At 41.6% G+C, this 22480-nt stretch overlaps 1 long non-coding RNA gene across 1 annotated transcript; it reads left to right on the top strand.

The window, feature by feature from the left end:
• Positions 1 to 14632: 14632 nt before the first annotated feature.
• LOC148758469 (uncharacterized) lies at positions 14633 to 20452 on the top strand. The gene is made up of 3 exons (XR_016020612.1): positions 14633 to 14884; positions 16587 to 17545; positions 18830 to 20452. It is a non-coding gene; the product is annotated as an uncharacterized LOC148758469 (long non-coding RNA).
• Positions 20453 to 22480: the final 2028 nt, after the last annotated feature.

Genomic DNA, 22480 nt, shown 5'->3' with positions numbered 1-22480 from the left:
CTTTAACATTCTATTTGATAGTTTCTTTTGTGATGCTAATAATCAACAACTTTGCCTTCCAGTTCAAAGTTCTGAATATAATTATCCACCCAGGGGAATTCAACTGGTTACCACACAGCGTGTTTCCTGGCCCTGGCAGACCACCCATCCTGAAGCTTCCTGCTCTCATTCCTGGGTTGTCCAACCTGCACACCCAATCCTGGACTTGTGAGAAGCCCCCAGAGAGCTAACTCTCTTGCACTTTGGGTTGTTTCCTCCCGTCTTCCAGGCTTTTGAGGACGTTAGAGCCCATACTTGGTAGGCCAGTGTTTCACCCCAAACCCAAAGCAGCATGCCAACCAAGAAAGAGAAGCAAGGGGGTAGTTGAGGGTATCTAAGAAGATGTATAAGTTTGTGTCTTAAACTGTTTATTCCCTTTCCCACTCAGGTCCACTCATCGCTTCCCAGTACATCCAGCTTCCAAACCACAATATGGGGCTTCCCTTTTCTCCATTGGGAACAAAAATCTCCTTACTCTTTGCCCGTAAGGATAGGTTCAGACCCATTCAGCCACAGATTCTTCTTCTAGACAGCTAATCATGATCTAGAAGAGGAAGGCAAGAGTTAAAACAATAATGTTCCCCACTTCTGTGGCTGGTCTCAAGGCAGTCAAACAATTCCCAGCATCTACTTGATGCTGCTGCCAGGTAGGGCCAGATTCCTCACGCCCTGAGTAAGGATGGTGAATGCACAGCAAGTGTAAGTTACGAGTTACCGGTATAAGAAAACTTTGGGAAAATGCGTCCAGTTAAAAGTGTACTAATTAGTAATGTTTTATTAACAAAGTATCTACTTTCAAAATTTTTAGGTTTTGTGGTGGGCTGAGACAGACGCAGCTCCCCAGGTGACGGCGACGTGCAGGAGGAGCCAGGGATGAGAAAAGCTGCCTCAGAGCCTTGCTGTTCAAAGTGTGCTTCATGGAGCACCGACGAAGGCACCACGCGGTGGCTAATTAGACACACGGACCTACTGAATTAGACTGCATTTTAACCAGATTCTCAGGTAAGTCGCACGCACAGGAAAGGTGGAGAGGCTGTTTTAGAGATTTGCTGACATCTACTGGAGACAGCAAATTCTTCAGAAGTCCCTGGAATGCCTTGTTAAACCTAATCGAACGCCAGGGGTCACTGTAGCCTGCCACATGTGTGAAGAACTGCGGCAACCCTGAGGAGAACAATGCCTGAGGGAATGGTCCTGCATTGCTCAAGAGTACATTGTGAAAACAAGAAACATGTTTTACCTAGTCCCTTTACTACGGGGGGGGGGGGGGGGGGGGGGCGCTGAGTTTGCCACCCCCAAGTATGCCTTTTGGGCATATTATTTTAAGCTGGTTATTTTTAAGAAACAAAAGACTCAAGAAGAGCCTTTTACCACCCTCTCACTGACTATAGAAATTCAGAAAGAAAAACAGGCTCCAGGAAGGAAGGCTCCTCCCACCTGGTGAGAACCTGACCCACTTTTTGATAGATAAGAAACGCTCTGGGGGGCTGGGTTCTCTGTTGTATACTTTGCCCCAGTAGCAGAACCATATTCTTTACCAGAGATAAGAAAATGCTTACTATCACTATGAAGACATGTCTGAGCATTTTATTTCTGCTGATCTATAACCAACGGGGCACTTGATTCCTCACAATAAAAGTTTCAGATCCAAATTTAAACATTATTAAGTTTGACAATGTAAAAAATGAAGACATTCTGGCAAAAATTAGAGGTAGAAGAAAGGAAGAGACGGTAGAGAGAAAAGACTAGCAATTCTAATATCCTAATGGCCTTTTTTTTTAAGGAACCCCTTTTGCTGCTTCTAAAGGAAACTGAAATGATGGAAAGCCTAATGAGAGGCCCCCTACCTCTGGTTATGTCCCCAACCCCAATTCTCCACATTTCTTATTTGAGTGACCAGAAGCTGCTTAGGCCCCATGCACTCGAGCCCCCGCTACCACGCTGCACCCCCCCTTCACTATAGCTCCATTGTTGCGATCTGTTCATTTCCCTCCTCCCAAATCCTTGAGTCCCTGATGATTCAAAGCCACTTGGCCCCTACCTATGCATGCATGCTTGCCTGAGGAAATCCAAAATCTCCTCAGAATTTTGGGATTTCTAGACATGGCACAGTGGCTGAGCTTCATTTGGTCCTGGCAGCAAGCCCTGCTCAGATACTGTGCCCTGTTCCTATGACCAGGCTTCTGTTTTATTCCTGAATTTAAGCCCCCATCTCATACTAGGTTGGCGTCTTGACCAACCCTCTTGGCTGGAATAATTCCATTTATAATCTACCCAGGACTCTGCTTGCTCTAAAACCTAGGCACCTACTTTATAGTTACTAGCTTGCCCTTGAACTCCCATCTAGAGTCCAGGCCCCTTTACCTGGCACTAAGGAATCCTGATGCTCCTCCCAGGTTCCTTGTAGAAGGCCTGCTCCCAACCCTTTTCTCATAAACTCTCATAGAGCCTTTAGGGCACAGCCAAGCATCTGGCTTATGCCCCAGTAAGTGTCTTGGTGCCTTCTGGACATTGTGGCCCCTGGATTGAATCTGTACCCCTAACCTCTGGGCCTTTAGCACCGGCCTCACCCTGAAGGCTCACTCCATTTTCTCAGGAATCTACTCCTTGTGCCACTCTGTATCTTTCCATACCATTGGCCCTTATGTCTATCCCTTCCCAGTGCGGAAACCGAGTGAACTGGGCAATGGGAACAGAGGTGCTGTGTTAAGGGTTAATAGTCTATTTCGGGGCCAAATATAACCCTGAAACCCTCGTTGAAACTTGGGTAACATATTCCCTTAGAATCAATATGAAAATTAGCTTATAAGTTACTAACAGTTGTACTTTTAAGAAACGTACTTATTACTCAAATAACAATTGTTTATTATAAAATTAGAAAATATGATTATAGGAAAAGAAATATTCACTTATAATCGGTTCACCTAGACTCAGTGGTTTCCAATGCTGTTTGCCCATTGTGATTATATGGAGATCTTGTTAAGAATACATATTTCTGATCTCTAATCCAGAACTGCTGAGTCAAGGTTTCTAAGTGTGAGGCCTGAGAATCTATGTTTTTAAATTTCTGATACAGTAAGCTCATTAATTTGCAATAAAAAATCTAGATGGAACCACTGTTGACATTTGGTAGATTCTACCATTTTCTCTGTTTGCAAACAATTTAATTAATTTATTTTCATACAAATTTGGGATACTACTGTGTTTCCCCAAAAATAAGACCTAGCTGGACAATCAGCTCTAATGCATCTTTTGGAGCAAAAATTAATATAAGACCCAGTATCATATTATATTATATTATATTATATTATATTATATTATATTATATTATATTATATTATATTATACCTGGTCTTATATTAATTTTGCTCCAAAAGACGCATTAGAGCTGATTGTCCAGCTAGGTCTTATTTTCGGGGAAATATAGTACTGTGTGTTACTCATGACAGAACCCTGATCCCAATTACCTTAAATAAAAGGAGAGTTTAATGAATCATAATTGAGAAGTCGAAGGTTGGCTCTGACTTTAAGAACTACTCAATCCGGTGTCTGATGCCTTTACCATCCTTAATTTTATTTGGAAATTAAAGCCCTTCTCTCCCTACAAACTCTAGGAAGAAAAGGTCCAGGAATTGTTCTCATTAGCCTGTCTTTCATGAGGTGCCAGGAGAATGAAGTACTTAAATTTGATGCGAATCACTTCTTTGGCCTATATGGGTTGGAGTCAGCGCTAGAAACCCATGGAATCATTTCCCTATAGGAAAGGGAAGTTCTATTAGCAGAAGAAGGAGGGGAAGGACATGTGTTGATCAGATGTAAACAACAGATGGGCAACACACACTACACTTATAGTTTTGCTTCCTGCTGTTTTCATTTAGTATTGTATACTCATCACTTTTTCATGTTATCAAGTATTCTTTGAAAATTTGATATTTTATTACCATGTAATATTCTAATTTATATGGGCACTGTATTAATTATCTATTGCTGCATTGCAAATCACCCTAACATTTAGCAACTTAAAACAAAAAGAAATTATTATCTCACACAGTTTCTGAGTCTTAGGAATCTCAGAGTGACTTAGCTGGGTAGTTCTGGCCCAGGGTCTGTCATGAGGTTGCTGTCAAGCTGTCAGCTAGAGCTGCAGACTTGACTGGGGCTAGAGGATCCTCTTCCAAACTCACTCAAGTGGCAGTCAGCTGGAGGCCTCAGTTCCTTACCATCTGAGGCTCTCCATAGGGCTGCTGCTGACATGGCTTCCCCCAGAGTAAGTGAGTCACAAAGAGAATAAGAGAGAGAGGGAGAAAGAAGAAAGATACAACTTTTACATAACCTAATCTTGGAAGTGAAATATCGTCACTTTTGCTTTATTCCATGGGTCATATAGACCCATGTTGGGGCAAGGTGGGAGGGGACTACACAGAGGTGTGAACACCAGGAGTTGGAGTTCATTGGGGGCCATCTTAGATGCTGCAGACCACAGATACCATTCTTTTACAGTCAGATAATTAGGTTGGTTCCAGTTTGTCAAGTGTTTAAGTAATACTATAATGAACATCTAGTATATCTAGGCATCGTGTTTAACATTAGAAAATATATATTATAATTTTTATAGAATTAAGAGCAGTTATTGAGAACACTGATGATTGACACAAAGTAAATCATATCCTGACCAAAAGAGGAGATTCCCTGTTGTTCCACACAGAACTTGGGGAATCCACTAAATCTACATTATGCAAATGAAAGATGTGTAAGTGGTTCAGTCTGTGGCAATGCCTCTGGGCCACCATCACCTCCTCTCAGGCCACTTCTGATTTCAGCTGCAGCAGTGATAGACACGTCTGACTTGTGTCATTCCACATTCTGCCCCAGGCCTTCTCCCATGCTCTGGGAGATTGTTTGGCTCTTGCAAGTGCAGCTCAGAAGTGCAAAAGGGTTAAAGCCCATGGGGCAACCCTTACTGGAATGGCATGGGAGTATTCTTTTTTCCATCTTTCAGGTGAACCATTGGGGGAAAACTCTGTATACCACGCAGAAGCCCCAGCAGAACTGAGCATCCATTACCCACAGCAGGGCACCTCAATAATGCACCCTTACGTGAACTCTCCCTTCTTCCCTGTCTCACTTTCCAAGCTCACACTAGCTCCTGCTTCCGGGTATAACCCCTCAAATATACTCCTTGTACCAGTGCTTAACTCGGAGTCTGATTTTAAGGGAATACTAAATAAATCAGCATGTTTTGATAATTATATAACAATCATCCTGTTGAATTAAACTGTGGTGTCCCAGTAAAGACCAAGAAGTCTTTGCTATCCTACGAAATACTTGGGACATTCCATACATACTCTATCTTATTGTGTTTTTGGATTAATTAAGAACCATTATTTCCTTATTTCCTTTACTAAACACATTACAACAAACTGCATCATAGATGCTAATAGAAACATTGCTTCCCACACAGGAGTTTTCTAAGCTACATATTTCAAAATATCACAAGGATTTTTCCTCCAAGGAAAAGAGACGAGTTAAGATCCACCCTACGTTGCCTCTTCTCTCCTGGGAAATCAAGGCCTCTCGTGTCTTTGGCAGGTCAGGACCGTTCGGGAATGGGATGCTGCCATTTAAACACGAAGTGTTTACCCTGACTGCAGTCGCATTAGCCCAGACATGCAACACACCAAAGCTGCTACTCAGGACAATCTCCAGCTCGCTGATGTGTCAATTCTAATAAACAAAGTACAAAGAACAATCTGGAGTCTCCTGGGCTGGCCATGTAATTTTTTTTTAATCACTGTAAAAATGGAGGAGAATGTCCATTTACTCATGTTGAAGTGGGATAGCTTTAGAGTTATATTTTATGCTCATTAAAAGTTCTCAACATTCAGAAAGGGTGCTAGCCAGTATCCCAGAACAGCTGTCTGTTAAAACATTTGTGACAGAACTTAACAATTCCCAAGGGCAGACCTATAACTATAAACTTACTGTGACTCAATATATATGAAAAGATTAAGGTGAAATGTGTAAGGAAACATTAATATTTAAACACTGTGAACATTTTGGTGAAGTGAATATTTTATCATGTAAGGAACCTCTCTAATTTATGTTTGGATTTTTCACAAATTGGATTTTCTGGTGAATCACAAATTACCCGTGTTACTAAAATAAATCAACAAAATTTTAGCTAAAAGCAAAAAACAAAACAAAACAAAAAACCAGAAAACAAACTTGGGAGTCTAGTAAGTATTTGCAGCATCAGAGTAGGCAAATGAACACATAATTTTTTTTTTCTGAAATAGAATGTTAAAGAAACTTCTCAGACTTTTATTACTGTTTTCATGTACTCTTTAATATCTGAAGATCAAGATTAAGAGTCAAGATTTAGATCACTCTTCTATTCCTTGGAAGTCTGTCTGGGTTATTTGCTGCAGATCAAGCATAGGGCCCTAGTAATTCAAAATTATCATCTTTTCAACGTCTGACTATCTGGTTACCTAAAGGCCATAAAACAATCTAGAGAGAGGGCTGTGACTTCTGGGAGATGAGTTCATAGCCAAGTCCACACTGGAGGTAACTCTATACCAGAGGAATCTGCAAAGAAAATGTCTGATTAACATTTCTAGACTATTTCCCTTTGCGAGATCAGAGTTCACCTGTCTGCTGCTGCCGCCTCTGCTGGGGCCTGATCTTAAGCTGCCAGTAGATCACAAGCAAACTTGCCTTCAATTTCTAAGATAGGAAAATTTTAAATTTTCTGCTTTCTACTCTACCCTCCCTCCATTCCTGCCCCCAAATCCCCCCCTCTCACCCCTGTACACAACACACACACACACACACACACACACACACACACACACACACACACACATTCTTTGTATTTAGGAGCAGGAAAATGGACCCGAGGACAGTTTGCAAAGCACAGGTCTACAAAGTGCTTTTTCATTTCTGACATCGAATGGTTCCAGATGTGGGTTATCCTGGAGAAGAACTCAATATTAGGACAAATATTCTCCCTTCTCTTTCCTGATCTTCTCTTCTTTCTCATTGAAAGAGCTAAATGTTGAATTTACAATTTTTATAGCGAAGCCAGGTTGTCTTTTTCTAGATCTAACACTCAGATTATTAAGTAGTTGGCTTTGGTCCTTAAAATAAAATGTATGAATTTTGTTTTTTTTCCCCTTCCAATCCTCCCTTTAGAAAACATCCAAAAGAGAATTCTTTTTGCACTCTGGGTAGTTAAATTTAGGATTACAATTAAAACAAAACAAAACAAAACAAAACAAAACATGTGAATATATATCTTGGTCAACAGAGCAGCAGCTGGAAATCCAGCCTAAAGCCTGTCAGTAGGCCAGAGACCATCTTGTTTTAGTAGCTTTTGTTTGGTTCTGTTAACTCTATGGCTGCTTGACAGAGGGTCAGTAGCTGTAATTTGATATTAAATAATTATTAGGATTCTCTCTCTTTCTCTCTCTCTCTCAAGTTCGGAGTCACGGCATGAGGATTATTGGACCCTATGACCCCAGCAAGGATGCTGCCATCCCCAGGTTCTGCTTTCATCCCAAAGACAGTTCTGCTGCACTGTCCCTGTCGCTTTCTGCCAGACCCTGAGTCTTCTATGTTAGAAGGTCAAATGCCTGAGAGAGAACTTGATAAAACAGTTAAGAGGGGTTCGAAGGTTTGAGCTCTGTTCTCGTCTGGCTTTTCACCCAACTCCCCACATGATCTTGGGTTTAGTAGGCCCCAGATAGAGTTAGAGAGATGGGAAGCTAATGGCCTTTGTTTTCTCCTCCTCAGGAGGCTGTTCTTCCCAAGGTCCCTGAACCCTCAAGCTTTCTCCAGCAATAATTTCTCCAGCAATTATTAAGTTCAATGACTTAATAATGACACTAGCAATTGCGTACCTACGGTGTTGGGGCCATGCACTTGATATATTATATGCTGTCTCATTTCATCCTCAAGGTAACCCATGTAGGTTAATTTATGATGATGGGGCTCAGGTTCTCTGAAGTTCAGTTCCTTGTGCAAAACCATTCAGCTGTCAGAGCCTGTATTTGAGCCCAGGCCTGCCTGACTCCACACTTTGTTCCCTTCAGGACACATTTCCCTGGGACCGCAGCGTAATGAAGTAGAATAAAATACGTTCAAGTCTGGGCTGTGCCATCACTTAGGTGTGTGACTGGATAAGTCTCCTAAGCTTCTAGAACACCAGTGTCCTCCTCTACAAGGTGAGGGACTTGGTCACATCTAAGCCTCCCTGCCATGCCAAGGTTCTGGTGTCCCCTGATTCTAGACAAATGGAGGAAGAAGAAATTGCATCAGTAAGCTCCTGGGTGAGGTGAAGATTAAACAGTGGAGAGCCTGGACTCCGATAAACTACACACGTAGATGAACGACACGTGCTTGAGGCAGGGTGGGCAAAGTCTGACCGTGTCTCCAGGGATCATTGCCCTTTTGGCTCTAGTTGGTGGAGTGAGAGCTGCCCCTTTTGTCCTGTGCTGGAGGCCCTGTGCTGAGCTCTCACTGCAGATCTCCCTCTCCAGCACACGCCCTTCCCATGGCCCTCTTCTTCTCCCTTTTAATGCACCTAGCCTTGACTTGACGTCTCCACAGGCTTCTGTACCCTTCACAGGGGTGTCGGCAATGTCAGGGGCAGGGTGTAGGTGGGAAAGGAAGGAAAGGATTGAGCTCTGGACTCCACCCAAATGGATTCTTCTACTTGCCACTGGGAGCCAGAATCTTCTGCTATTTGGAAGGTTCCTGTGCTAACAAGGCCCTCTTTCCCACCTTCCCAGCACTCCTGGCCTTGTCACCTGGACTTCTCCAGGGCTTACAGGGGGCTTACTTATATGGGAGCCTTTCTGCATCCATCTATACAACTCCTCCAGTAGAACCTTTTCCTAAAGCCTGTGTCCCATGCCTGTGGGTTGCTCTCTGAACACCCAAATAACAATAAAAGCTACCATTTGCTGAAGGTCTGTTAAAGTCCCAGGCATTTTAATAACAGCTCTGGGTAGATTATCTAACTTGATTAATTCCTCACCACCCTGTTAGTCAGCTAGCATTATCACATTTGCTCAAGAGAAAATTGTTGCTCAGAGAGCTTGAGTTGCCCAGTTACCTAGCTAATAGATGGCAGAGACAATATTCAAACCAGTTTTCCTGACGGAAAGAAAAACATTGCCTTCCCAAGGCTTTCTTTGCTAAAAGTTAAAACACACATTCTGACCAGCTTCAGTGTGCAGTGGGGCCTCTGATAGAATATTTGAGGTCATGATAGTCCCAGATGAACTGGGAGACATGTTTACCGAACCCGTATTTCCCAGTGACCTCTTTCCCCGTCTCCCACATGCCCCAACCTGGTGGATATACTAGCTGCTAGGAAGGAATTGACGTGATGAAATAAGTCATACCGACGAGGCTGCTGTGTTAGTCATGTCGTTTTGTTTTCCTCTGTGGTGTGAGCATGGAAGTCCTCAAATGATGGAACGCTTCAAGGATTTTCATGTTTTTATGGGGAATTTTATATTAGCACATGTGATTGCTAATTTGACAAGAACTCTTCCTTTCTTTGTTCTTCTTGAGCAAGGCACAAAAGGCCCAATTTTCCTATTTGCCTCACCCATTAGATCTAAAGCCTACCTTTGTCTGTACTTCTGCCAATGAAGCACCATGTGATCGCCTGTTTATTACTTTCTCCTTTTTAATAATAGGCTCTGTGAAGGAAGATAATTAAGCCAAAGGGACCTCTAGCTGGTGGGGTTTCTGGCGAGGAGAGTTTTCTGATTCCTCTGAAATCACACTCCAGGCAGGCATCCGTCTGCTTTGGGAGTGAGTAACGTGAGTGCTGGGAGGAGGAGGAGGAGAGCCTGTGAGGTCCCAGGAAAGGAGGGGGTGTCAAATCCACTCCCTACCCCCACTCAGCTATCTTCTGGATTATACATGAGGCAGATGGCCCAGGCCCCTGAGGTATCTGAAAGTAGTGGCTTGGTGGTCAGCTCATCAAGGTTGTTTTCCCTGGACTGACTCCTGGTTTCTTCCACCACAGACTGAGACCTGTGCCCATCCACTTCCTGTTTTCAGCTTGCCCTCAGGCTCTGCTTCCTCCTTCTCTGTGGTCTGAGGAAGAGGAAGCACAGGAAGCAGAAGGATGATGCCGAGAGGAAACAGAAGCTGCGCTGAGTCTGGAGCTGAGGTGGTTGGCTCAGCACATCTCACTGGGTCAGGGAGGGGACATCCTGAGGGTAGATTGTGGATCTTAAATGTTTGGAAATCTGGGGGCAGAAGAAAGGGTATAGGAGAAAAGAGGAAATCCATCAGACCAACAGGATCTGGTAAAAGAGGTCACAGCACTGTGATGAGGAGACCTGTGTCCCAGACCCAGTGAAGGAAGTGAAGAGAGTGACATCTGTTCCCACATGTGGACAAAAAAGGGGCCACATACTAAGCCTGACAAGCTCAGGGGAGGCCAGCACAGTGGGCCCTACAAACTCAGAGACTGAAATGAACCACACAGGGTGGTCTGAACATAAAAATTTCTAACTAAAAAAGCAGGTCATGGCAGGTAGTCACGTCCTAGGCCCGTAGCTTCCTTGACAAAGGTCAATCTTTACCTTAAGTGAGCCTGTCTATTGTCTTTTGGCATCTAAGATCACATACCCTTGGAATGTCAGAGTAATCCCCTTTTCTTGACCTCTCAGCGCACACCCACAGAGCATGAGATCACAGAACCCCTCATTGTTATCTTGTTCCCTGAACACCATCTCTATGTGCTGTAAATGGGAACTATCATGGATCCATCAATGTAAAAGAAGTATGTGTCTCTCCATTTTCCTTTTTATCCAGTCTCACAGATTTCCCTGCTTTGCTCTTTCCCTCCCCCTTCATCTACCACCGAATGATTCCATGTAACCTTCCTTATGTCTCCTCCTTTGATTCTAATGTGTAAAATAAGCTGCCAAACTGCCATTCTCCAGGGCATTCTCTCAATCTGTTGAGATTTTTGCTTCTTGGCAATTGTCGTCACTTTGGCTCAAATAAACACATAAAAATTTTCTACAAGTTGGGATATATCGTATATTAACTCCACATTTGTCCATGAGGGTGCTTTCAAGTTGGATGAGAGATTTTTATTTTAAGTTTATACCAAGTTACTAACTTTAGATTTGTTAATCTTCCAATGCATGAAATAATTGAACTTTCTAAGTCATTTTTGCTATTTATTCGTTTCTGGGAACATTTTAACATGGGTAAGGAGAAAGGGCATGAATATATCACCGGACCCATATTCACTCTTATATACCACTGCTACCAAACTCAGGTGGGCACAGGCAACGTGCATTTGGTCATCTCTGAAGTTGTTTTCTCCTACAGTTTGTAAGTGTGGGAGAAAATATGTGTCTCATCTTTCTTATAAGGCTGTTGTGAGGATTAAATGGGCTAATCGATTTCATTCTTTTTTCCCAACAGATATTTATCAAAGGCCTGCTCTGTACCTACCCTCCTCCAGTTTTTGGGGATTCCCAGTGAACAAGACAGACAAGCACCCTGACATGAGGCACTTACATTCCGTAGTGCATCAGTGGTTTTCAATCTTTTTGTTTTAAATTACAAAGTAGATAACTCTTTGTTCAGTTATAATTTCCCCTGGAAATCCTATATGTAAAGTAAATAAAAAGGTAACAAGAGCAGGGAAGAAGGTTATGCTGGATTATCCCAGCCCCGTTTTCCTAGTGGGCTTTGGGATCACCATTTGAGAACTATCTCAAGAACTTTACACACACACAGACACACACACACACACACAGACACACACCCCCCCCCCCCCCCCATACAGGTGAGAACATGATGCCTCCCAACTTTGCAAATACTCTGTGTAGTAGATGCTGTTGGTACTTCCCCCCAAGACTCCCTGTGCTGGCTGGAGCCCTCTCCCCACCCCCACTGCTGGGCGTGGTGGCCACCAGCAGCTCACAGCTGACCCTCTATCCAGAGCTTTGTCCTTGGCTTTTGGGCACCTCCTTTCCCAGAGAAGGTAAAGGACACCTCTCTCCCTTGCCTCAAGGTGGAGCATCTCATTGGTTAGGGTTCTATCATAAAGCACGTGAGAGAGATTTTGTCAAAAGGTGAGTAAACAGAATTTAATGGAGAGTATTTATAAAGGCAGGGACTTAATAAATGGAAAGTAACAAAGGATGTGAGGCTAGCAGCCTTTATAGTCTACGCTTGAAGGGCCCAGAGAGGGAGTAATCACCAGTGAGATTTAGTGAAAGTTGCAGCCAAAGGAGAGGCCCCCTGATAGTGGCTGTGGCCTTCAGCAGAGGCTGTGGCCACCGCCTAAGCAAAGCCTGGTCACGGCCCTGAGGTCCACCTCTTCCATCCCTGCAGTCTCCTGCCAGTGCTTTTCACTGTGGGCATCCAAAGACAAGGCACCCCTTATAATGCAGGCACAGAGCAGGGGCAGGGAGAGCAGGTCTGGAGGGGCAAATGGAGAAAATCCACTACAGTACCTGCCATGTGCCAGGCACAAGCAAGGTGCTGCAGACACAAAAATGGTGAGCTGCGGCTCCTTTCTGGAAGAGCGCAAGTCAGGGGCTCTTGGAGAGTGTGAGAAAGACTGGAGCTAGCTTCGAATCATGGTCCTGATAGTGATGGTTTTTCTAATTTTTTTTTAACATTGTTAAAATTAGTTGCAGGTGCACAAAACAATGTAATAGTTAGACATTTATCATTTATAGCCCTCACACAGTGACAACCCCCCTCCCCCATCCACTATCCCTCTAACATCGCACAGAGCCATTGCATTTTCACTGTCTCTATTCCTAATTGTACTATACTTCTTGTAACTATATATATAAAATTTATATATATATATATATATATATATATATATATATATATATATATATATATAATTGTGGTTGACATTCATTATTGTTCAGCTTCAGCTTCAGATGTGCAGTACAGTGATCAGGCATCTACATCATCCCTGAGGTGGTCTCCCTAATGAGACCTATTGGGTATCCTGAGTGTCTATTGGGTATCCTACAAAATCTTTCTGTTGGTGGGATTGCAGACTGGTGCAGCCACTATGGAAAACAGTATGGAGGTATCTCAAAAATCTGAAAATGGAACTACCTTATGATCCAGCAATTCCACTCCTAGGTATCTATCTGGAGAAATCCAAAACTCTAATTAAAAAAAAATTTATGCACCCCTATGTTTATTGCAGCACTATACACTATAGCCAAGACATGGAAACAACCGAAATGCCTATCGGTAGATGACTGGATTAAGAAACTGTGGTACATTTATACAATGGAGTATTACGCAGCCATAAAGAAGAATGATTGTCTTTTATAATGAAGATCGATGACAATTCAAAAATAATCTAGAAATCACAATCCTTACACATGGCTTGTGTGCAACAGTAGCCTCTGAAACAAATGTAGACCCTGCAGAGATGCAGACCCTGATTTTAGATAATCAGCAACCTGATCTCATGTTTGCAAGTAACATAGTGGTAAGCAGGAGGGACACCCCCTCCCAAGCACTTCTCCCCCCATCCCTTTGCCATGCCAACTCATAAAGTCCTGTCATCTCAGAGGGGGCAAAATTATACAAAACATGATAAACCATGAAACAACAGTACATATCAGCTACTTAAATTGTGAAACCTAAGTCACAGTTCTGTGTGTTTGGCAATAGAGTAAATATCAGTTGTGTGTGTGTGTGTGTGTGTGTGTGTGTGTGTGTGTGTGATTTTAAACATCAAAAACAATGATAAACTATGTGACTTGTATGGATCCACTACTGCATTAGATTATTTCCTTCTCATGTCAGTAAGTCTCCACTATAATGAGAGTAGATGAGGAGATGGGTACACACTTCAATCTCAGATGGGGGTGGCAGGGCTCCTGTCACCCATGCATTGGTCACCCCTGTTCTGTAGTGGCTAACTGTCAGAAAGCAGGTCTCAAGAACCTGGGGGGCTTGCCAGTTCTCTGACCCCCATGAGAGTACCTGTCCATTGAGAGTAGGCAAGAAATTTTACCCTAAATGTTCAGTTTCAAAATGAAATGCCACTTGGATTGTTAGAACAAATTGAAATACATTCTTAATCAAATAAAAGTGTGAAAAGGATTGTTTTTGGTAAGGAAAGATTTGTTGATTTTTAACAATGTCAGCAAATACGTGGATAAAATGTGATAAAGACGCCGTGAATCTGATTTGATTTTTCTAAGAATTTGAAACTAAATCATTTCGTTGAGATAGAAAGCAAGCGGTTAATTGACTCTCCCTGAACATCAGTTCTTCAAGGTAAAGGGAAAGGACGAGTCAACACACGTTTTGGCAACATCCCTCCCACGCCTGAGCCCCTGAGAAATTGGGGAGATGGCGTTTACAAAGTCCTTTCTGCAAAGCAACTGAGACAAAAAGATCAGAAGGGTCTGTTGGGAACATAGACTTTTTCAGTCTGACTTCGTTTTCAGGAGCTGCTGTGTTTCCTCTTCACCTAAGACTGCTTCTTAAATGTGTGTTGTGGACAAGTGCTCTGGCTGGGACGGAGGGGAAAGGGGCCCCAAGTGTTGGCAAACAATACAGGACGTACACATTGTTCAACAAACAAGTAAGCGCCCCCAAGAATATGAACGGGGACGGTGCGGGTGCTAAGGGCATGCAGCAGGCCTGGGGCTTTCAGCGTCCATTTCCGCCGCTGGGTGTGGGGAGAGCTGCAGCTCCTCCTTGTCGCAGACGTGACCGGACTGGAGGACTCCGTGTTCCCGAGGAAAGAGTTCGTGAACCCGTCTGCAGTTCGTCTTCTGAGGTTCCTTAGCAAGGAATCAGAGTAAGCATGTTGATAGTTTAAGGCTTGCTGAGTTCCCTTCTCATGACTCTGTATGTGCTACATGGTTTTTAAAATTGGAGGTTTAAGGTACGAGTTTTATTAACAGAAAAATTGGATGGAAGAATGCTGTTTGGACTAAATGCCAAAACACAGCTGTCTTCTCTTTTTCCCTTTGACTTGAGTTAACCCACGTAGCTACTGAGAGTAGAAAAAGAGGCCGTGGAAGCCTAGCTGGGCCTGCCAGAGAGGGGAAAGGCAAGGAGCCTCTGCCTGAGAAGTGGGACACCCGCAGGCAGGGGGTCAGGAGGAAGAAAAGGAGGGCGGGCGAGGAGGCGGAGAAGCAGAGCTCTCACGTCTGCCTGCCTACAATTATCTTTGCGAAATCCTCCGCCATTGAAATAGAGGCACAAACATCCTCCCGAGCCCTGTTTCTCTCCTTTTGTAGCAGCCACTCAGCCCACTGTCCAAAGCTGGGCTTAGATGCCTGCTCCACCAACGATTAGTGTGTGTCCTGGGAAAGTTATTTAACTTTCTGTTTCTGTAAAATGGAGGTAATAATAGTCCTTTGGCGTTCTGAGAATTCCTTGACATAATCCATTTAAAGCACTTAGAACCATGTCTAGCAAACAGTAGATCCTCTGCTGATAAAGTCACTGCTCTTCCTGCTGATAGCCCCTTTGGGATTCCCCAAGGTGCTTAGATCACTGACTTGGGGGTGAGACAGGCCTGGATATAAGCAGCTAACTGGGAAGTGGAGAAAGAGAATTTGTCAACAGAGTCCTCTTCTTTCTGGAAATTTCTGAAGATGGCGAGAAGGTCAGTGGCAGCAGCTGATCAGGAGACCATCCAGTAAGCACTGAGGATCTAAAGATAAGGGACCCTTGCTTCAATGGACGCTGTTGGTTGTGACACTTAGTGGTCAGAGCTGTAGTGGGTGATAGGTAAGAAAGGAATTATTCATCCAGAGATGGAGAGGAGGAATGTGCCTAACGAATATGAGTGAAAGGTGAAGGAATGCCTATAGAAGGTTAGAATTAGCACCAAAAATCTTGACTTGCAGAAAAAACTCATTTTGGCTTGATCTGAGGCTGTAGAAATGACTTTACTTCCCCCAGAAGGACTGGGAACTTGAGCAGAGTAAAACTGGGGGAAGGGTAGCAGGATTTGGTGGGGAGAGTTTTGAAATGGAAAGGGTTAAGGCCAGAGATCAGGCAGATAAATCATTGCTATCACTTATACCATCAATAGCAAATAGTTACTAAATATGTAGACAATTTTATCTGGTAAGCAATATACCCCTGGACTTTAAAACCAGATTGTTTACACGGGATAACCCTAATTGTATAAAGTGCTTACTATAAATTTTCAGATTATAGCAAAAGCTTTCATTTCTAAGTGACTGAGTGGATATGTGTGATGAATCTACACTGAGAAGTGCATAGGGAAAATAGGGTAAAGGTGACGATGTTAGGGTCTTGGCCCCCCACATGAAATTCTCCTTCAGCCCCTCTGGCAAAGAGAGTGCAGTGTGTTCACTAAACCATATACATTCAATTCCTGAGTACACAAGAAAACCACGTTTCTCCATGCTCTTGCATCTAGGTGGGACCATACAACTAGCTCTGGCCAACAGAATATTAGTAGAAGTGACACAAGTCACTAGCATTTCCTAGATCTTCTATTCTCTCCCTCTCCTTTCTAGGAGGCAGAGCCACGGACGGAAGGAAACTGAATCCCTGAGTCAAAGCTTAGAAGGAATCTACCTGGGAGAGTCACCCAATCAGCATCAGAACATGAACTGGACTAGAAATAAAACAGCTATATTAAGCCTCTGAAATTTCACGGCTTTTTTCGGTTGGTGTTGTAGATGCTGGCGTTAATGACCTTGACTAGTACAGTCCCAGACAGCAAAAATGATCAGTGTTGAGTGCTATTAATAGCATAACCATAGCACTTCAGAGCAATAATACATGTGTTTTCTTTTGCCTTAAGATTTTGGAAGGTTCCTATTAAAGTGCAAATATAGAAGTATAATATACTAAGTGATCAAAATTCATGATGACATTTACTGAAGACAGAGACACATGGGAATGCATAGATTCATTCATTGATTCATTCAATATTGAATGAGTGCCTACTATATGCTAGGTAATGGGCTAGGTGCTAGAGATACTGACAGTATTTCTAATTGGTAGCTTGTAAAGGACTTGTTGAGTGGGATGGAAATTTTGTTAAGATCTACATGTGAAACTTTCACTTTCTGGGGTGCCTCCTCCCCAGCTTTTATTCTTCAGTCGCACTCAGAAGGGCAAAGAAAGAGTTCCAAACTATGAGCAGCTGAACTCAGGCTTTGTGACACAAGTAGAACAACTCCTTGCAGACAGGTCCTGAGCTGGGAGGGGGAGAATAGGGAGTCCAGGTAGGGTGAGTAGGAGAGGACTGTTGACCCATTTATGTTAAGAGGTATAGTGGGAACCAGGAGGACTTACAGGGTTTGGGATTCCTTGGAAGAGGGATCCATTAGAAGGTCTTGATGTCTAATAATGATCATCATTTATTAAAATGAACACACAAAAGCAATGTGATTTCTCCCACCTTCAGAAAAATGTCTGCTGGAATTCTTTCAGCTTTCTTAGTAAGAAGGAGATTCTGAATAATGGGGTAAGTGGCTGAAGAAGAATTTTAAAATATTAAGAGAACAAATTCCGTATTTACGGACAGAGACAGAAAATCACCTTTGCATAGACATTTGTTTCACTTTTTTGGATAAGATCACTTGAGTGGCTTTCTCTTAATTATCAAAGATGAGACGGGTTTCAAGCTTTTGCAGGAAAAAAAAAAAAGGCTGGGCTCAGAGGGTGGGTTGGGGCCTGTGAAATAAAAGAGTTGAACTTGGAACTATAACCCAGAGCAGGGAACAAGCAATCACTAGATGGAACGGAGCCAAGAGTGGCAGTGGTACTAGCAGACTGGTGAAAATGTCCAGTTCTCTGTTTTATCAGTTGATTCTTGGAAGCTTCTTATGCTCTTGGACAGTAGCGGGTGTTTATTGTGGGAAGGGGAGGAGGCAGTGCTTGAAAGGAAATTTTGGACATGAAGGTATAGAGCTTGGAAACAATTAAGTAAAAACGAACAAACAAAAATGTAGACCTTGTATCTTGGCCTTGAGTACATTTAAATGAAGACCGGGATGGGAAGCAAGCCCCTAAACACATTTTTTAAAGGAGTACAGAATTTGTGGCTGTGGTGAAACAGATAATTTAATGGGTACAGGATTGTTGGCTGCCTTTTGAACTTGATCTGGCCTGAACCTGTGACCAAGATGAATAATACATTAGCAGAACAATGAGATCTATTCACGTATCCAAGCTAGTTTTGAGTTATGCTAAAACAGAAATCAATTCCGATTGTAATACTGATTCATAGTAGAAAAGCAGTTCATTTAATACAGGGTCTTCAAAACTGCATACAGACCTCTTTTAAGGGAAAATACAGATTTCCACCATTGACTTAAATTATTTGTACTGTAATGGTAAGTTTCTCTCTCGCCTCTATTCTTGTGCTTGGGGCTCACTGAGATTCTTGGATCTTGAGTTTGAGTTTCTGTTTGTTTGTTTTTTAAATCAAATATGGAAAAATTTCAGCCATTATTTCTTCAAAAATTTTGCTATCCCTACCCTCATCCCAGTTAATCCAATAACATATAATGAGGTTGTTTAAAGTTGTTCCATAGCTCACTGATACTGTTTATTTTATCCCCCAATTTTTCTCTTTCTTAGGGATTACTATCCTGTACAACCTGATACACAACATCTTATATGTATAGTTTTTATATATATATTGTTTTATATATATACTATGTTTTATATATATGTGTGTATATACTATCTATATGTTATGTATATGTGTGTATATAATATATATGTATATTTTACGTTTTTTCAGTTATTTCCAGTAAGAGGGTAAAACTGGTCCCTGCTACTCCATCTTGGCTGGAAGGTGTTTCAGGAGTCACTTTCAAAACCTCTGTCTTTGAGTGAGGAAGCTTCTCTTTCACAGCAATCCTCAGGAAATGTCTTCTTCAAGTTCACTGATCATTAATGGTTCTGTGTTCACCCTGAGCTCATTACTCCTGCAAGGAGATAGGATTGCGATTTTTCAGCTAGGCTTGAACCACGTGCCCCCCACCAATGGAAACAGCAGTGGAGTTAATGCCTCTTTATGTCAGTTTCTTACCCTCAGCGATAGTGACGTTTTGCACCAGATAATTCTTTGATATGAGGGGCAATCCTGTGCATTACAGGATGTTTAGCAGCATCCCTTGTCTCTGCCCACAAGTGGCCCGAAGCACCTCTATCCCAATTGTGACAACTGAAAATGTCTCCAGACACTGGCAAATCCCCTTGGGGTGGGGGCAAAATGGGCCAGAGTGAGAACTCCTGCTCTAAATATGGAGACTCCATGAGGCAGTGTGAATACCTAAATGAAACAGGGAGTAGTAACCAAAAGAAGCAAAGGCAACTGCAGTGTCTGTTCTAATATACAAGCATCATATTTTATAACAAAATAGATTTACAAATTATTTGGCTATCTATTAAGGGTAATGTGTATTCCTTAGGCACTAACAATAAGCAAGTTACAGATAAGTTAGAGAATCAAATTAGATATGTATATACAAAGGCACAATGTAAAGTATAAAACCTTATAACACATAGTATGTGTGTACGCTTACGTGTACTTCATTAGATCAAATCTGTACATATTTTGTTTTTCTTGTAAGATTATTAAGATCACTGTTGTGTAATATTAACAACTGGACTCTGTTTCTGGCTTACGTTAGGGTAGATGGTAGCAAAGAGAACACCTGATAAGTTTAGGGGAATTGAAAGACCATTTGGGGGAACTTCCTTATTTTGTAACAAGTGTAACATTGTCATTAATCGTCATAGTAGTGTTCTCCCAGGTACAACCACAGGTACCTGCCATGGAAAAAGAAGATGAACTGTGGCATGTTTTGGCTGAGGCCCTGAGAAGCCTGCCCACCCACCCTCTCTCTGATATTAGACTCACTGGGGGCAGATAAAGAATGAAATGTGGGTTGTCTTCTAAAGTACAGTTGCTGAGGCTTTTCAAGTTCAGTGGAGATATTATTAGGATCTATCTATTCCTTCCCTTTAAACTTTTATCTTCTTAATAAAATTATTACTTGCGGAGCACTTACTTTACCAAAGCACATTTATTTATTTATATTGAGATATAATTGACACAAAGCACTGTATAAGTTTAAGGTGTACAGCATGTTGATTTGATACATTTATATATTGTACTGTGTTTCCCCAAAAATAAGACCTAGGTGGACAATCAGCTCTAATGCGTCTTTTGGAGCAAAAATTAATATAAGACCCGGTCTTATATGTGGAATCCAAAAAACAAGACAAACAAACTCATAGATACAGAGAACAAATGGGTGGTTTCTGGATGGGAGGGGGGTTGGGGGGCTGGGTGAAAAAGGTGAAGGGATTAAGAAGTATAAATTATCAGTTACAAAAACAGTCATGGGGATGTAAAGTAAAGCATATAGTCATTAATATTGTAATAACTATGTATGGTGTCAGGGGGGTACTGGATTTACCAGGATGATCACTTCATAAATCATGTGAATGTCTAATCACTATGTTGTACACCAGAAACTAATATAATATGTATGTCACCTGCCATTGAAAAAGTTTTCAAAAGTTAAGAAAAAATGCAGAATTTCAGGCCCCTCCTCAAACCTGTTTAACCAGAATCTGCATTTTAATAAGATCCCTGTGTGAGTCATGTGCACATTAAACCTCGAGATGTGCTATTAGACGTAGATGTCCTTTGTGACTTCTCAAGGTCCTCCCCAGTCTAGTGGTTCTTTAACCCAACAGCAGATGACCTGGGCAATTTTGATTATTCCAATGGGGTGTGCCTGACCACGTTAGCCAGATTAAGGCTTTTGTTAAGACTGTGATGTCAACAAGCATGTATGTCTTAAACTCTTCACACCTTGGAATCATGCAAGAGTATTTTTGCTGAAGATCCAAGGAGCATGGCTGCATTGGACAGTCACAGGCTGGACCTGAATACCCCCCAGCGTCATGGCCTCTAATGCCAGATGCCTTCCTCTTATGCTACTCTACTGGAGTTCGGTCAGGTGACTATAAATCATAACTTAGTGACTGATACTAATGAGATCTTCACAGATAACGTTTCATTCTGTAATATCTTAGGAAGGTAGGTATTCTCTCATGGAATGATGATAGTGATGGGTCCAAAATTTGATTTCCAGCTTTGTCATTTATCGTGTTTCCCCGAAAATAAGACCTAGCCAGACAATCAGCTCTAATGTGTTTTTTGGAGCAAAAATTAATATAAGACCTGGTCTTATTTTACTATAAGACTGGGTATAATATAATATAATATATTATATTATAATATAATATAATATAATATAATATAATATAATATAATATAATAAATAATATAAAATACCAGGTCTTATGTAATATAATATAAAACCAGGTCTTATATTAATTTTTCCTCCAAAAGATGCATTAGAGCTGATTGTCTGCCTAGGTCTTATTTTCGGGGAAACAGGGTATTAGTTGTAGGAACTTAGGCAATAAAACTGATTTCTCTGGCCCTGATATTTTTGCAAATTGAAGGGATTAGACTGCTATTAAAGCATTCTTATAGTCCCTCAAAACAAACATACACACCTATGGCCAGACAGTGATAATCTATCTTTACAACAGCTATAAAGCTTGACTGTAATCATGCAGACATACTGTGTATCAATTTATGAAAATTGCCCAATTAGACCATGAAAATGATAAACATAGACTAACAGAGACTCAGAAAGGACTTTGAAAGACTACTTTTCCAGAAGAATCTAAGTGATAATCTCAAACTAGAACATGGAGGTCACTGTGACCTAGTGAAACAGACAGGACGGTTCCTATGAGTCTGACTCATGTGTTCCAAGTTCACATGCTTACAGGGACGCCTCCCTTACAGAAACAGAAAGGAACACATCTACTTCTGTTTCTGTAGGAGGTGAGGTTCGACCAAGGCAAAACTGAGTTTTGCTAGTTCAGCTTCTTTACTTAGTGAAGGTTCAGTGACCATGGTATATGTGATCAATGAAAAGCATTAAAAGATTATTCTTTAAAAAAAATTAATTGTAAAATATTTTAAAAATCCAGAAAATAATAAATAGAAATACCTATTGAATGAACAAATATTAACATTTTGTCACATTCCCTTTAGATATTTCCTTTTCTCTATAGAATTGTACTCAGTCACCTATGTCCACTCAAAACCATGATTTTGAAGTTCTCTCCCTTTGAAATTAGAGATTATAATTTTATTCCTATAATGGTTACTCTTACATTAAAAAATACATACTCCAAAAATGATTTCTCTCATCCTTGAGTTTTTGTGACATTTTAAGATTTACTGTATGATTTAGTGCTTATTATTTTAAACATTTTTCTGTATAATATCTTTCTGTGTTTTGTCTTTTGCACATTTAATGCTCTGAGAGTATATTAGTTTGTATTGCTTTGT

The sequence above is a fragment of the Rhinolophus sinicus genome, chromosome 3 (assembly GCF_057876585.1).
Source record: "Rhinolophus sinicus isolate RSI-liver-muscle chromosome 3, RSI-T2T, whole genome shotgun sequence".
Taxonomy (NCBI): domain Eukaryota; kingdom Metazoa; phylum Chordata; class Mammalia; order Chiroptera; family Rhinolophidae; genus Rhinolophus; species Rhinolophus sinicus.
Note: the sequence above shows the minus strand (reverse complement) of the source record. Positions and strands in the feature narration are given on the sequence as shown.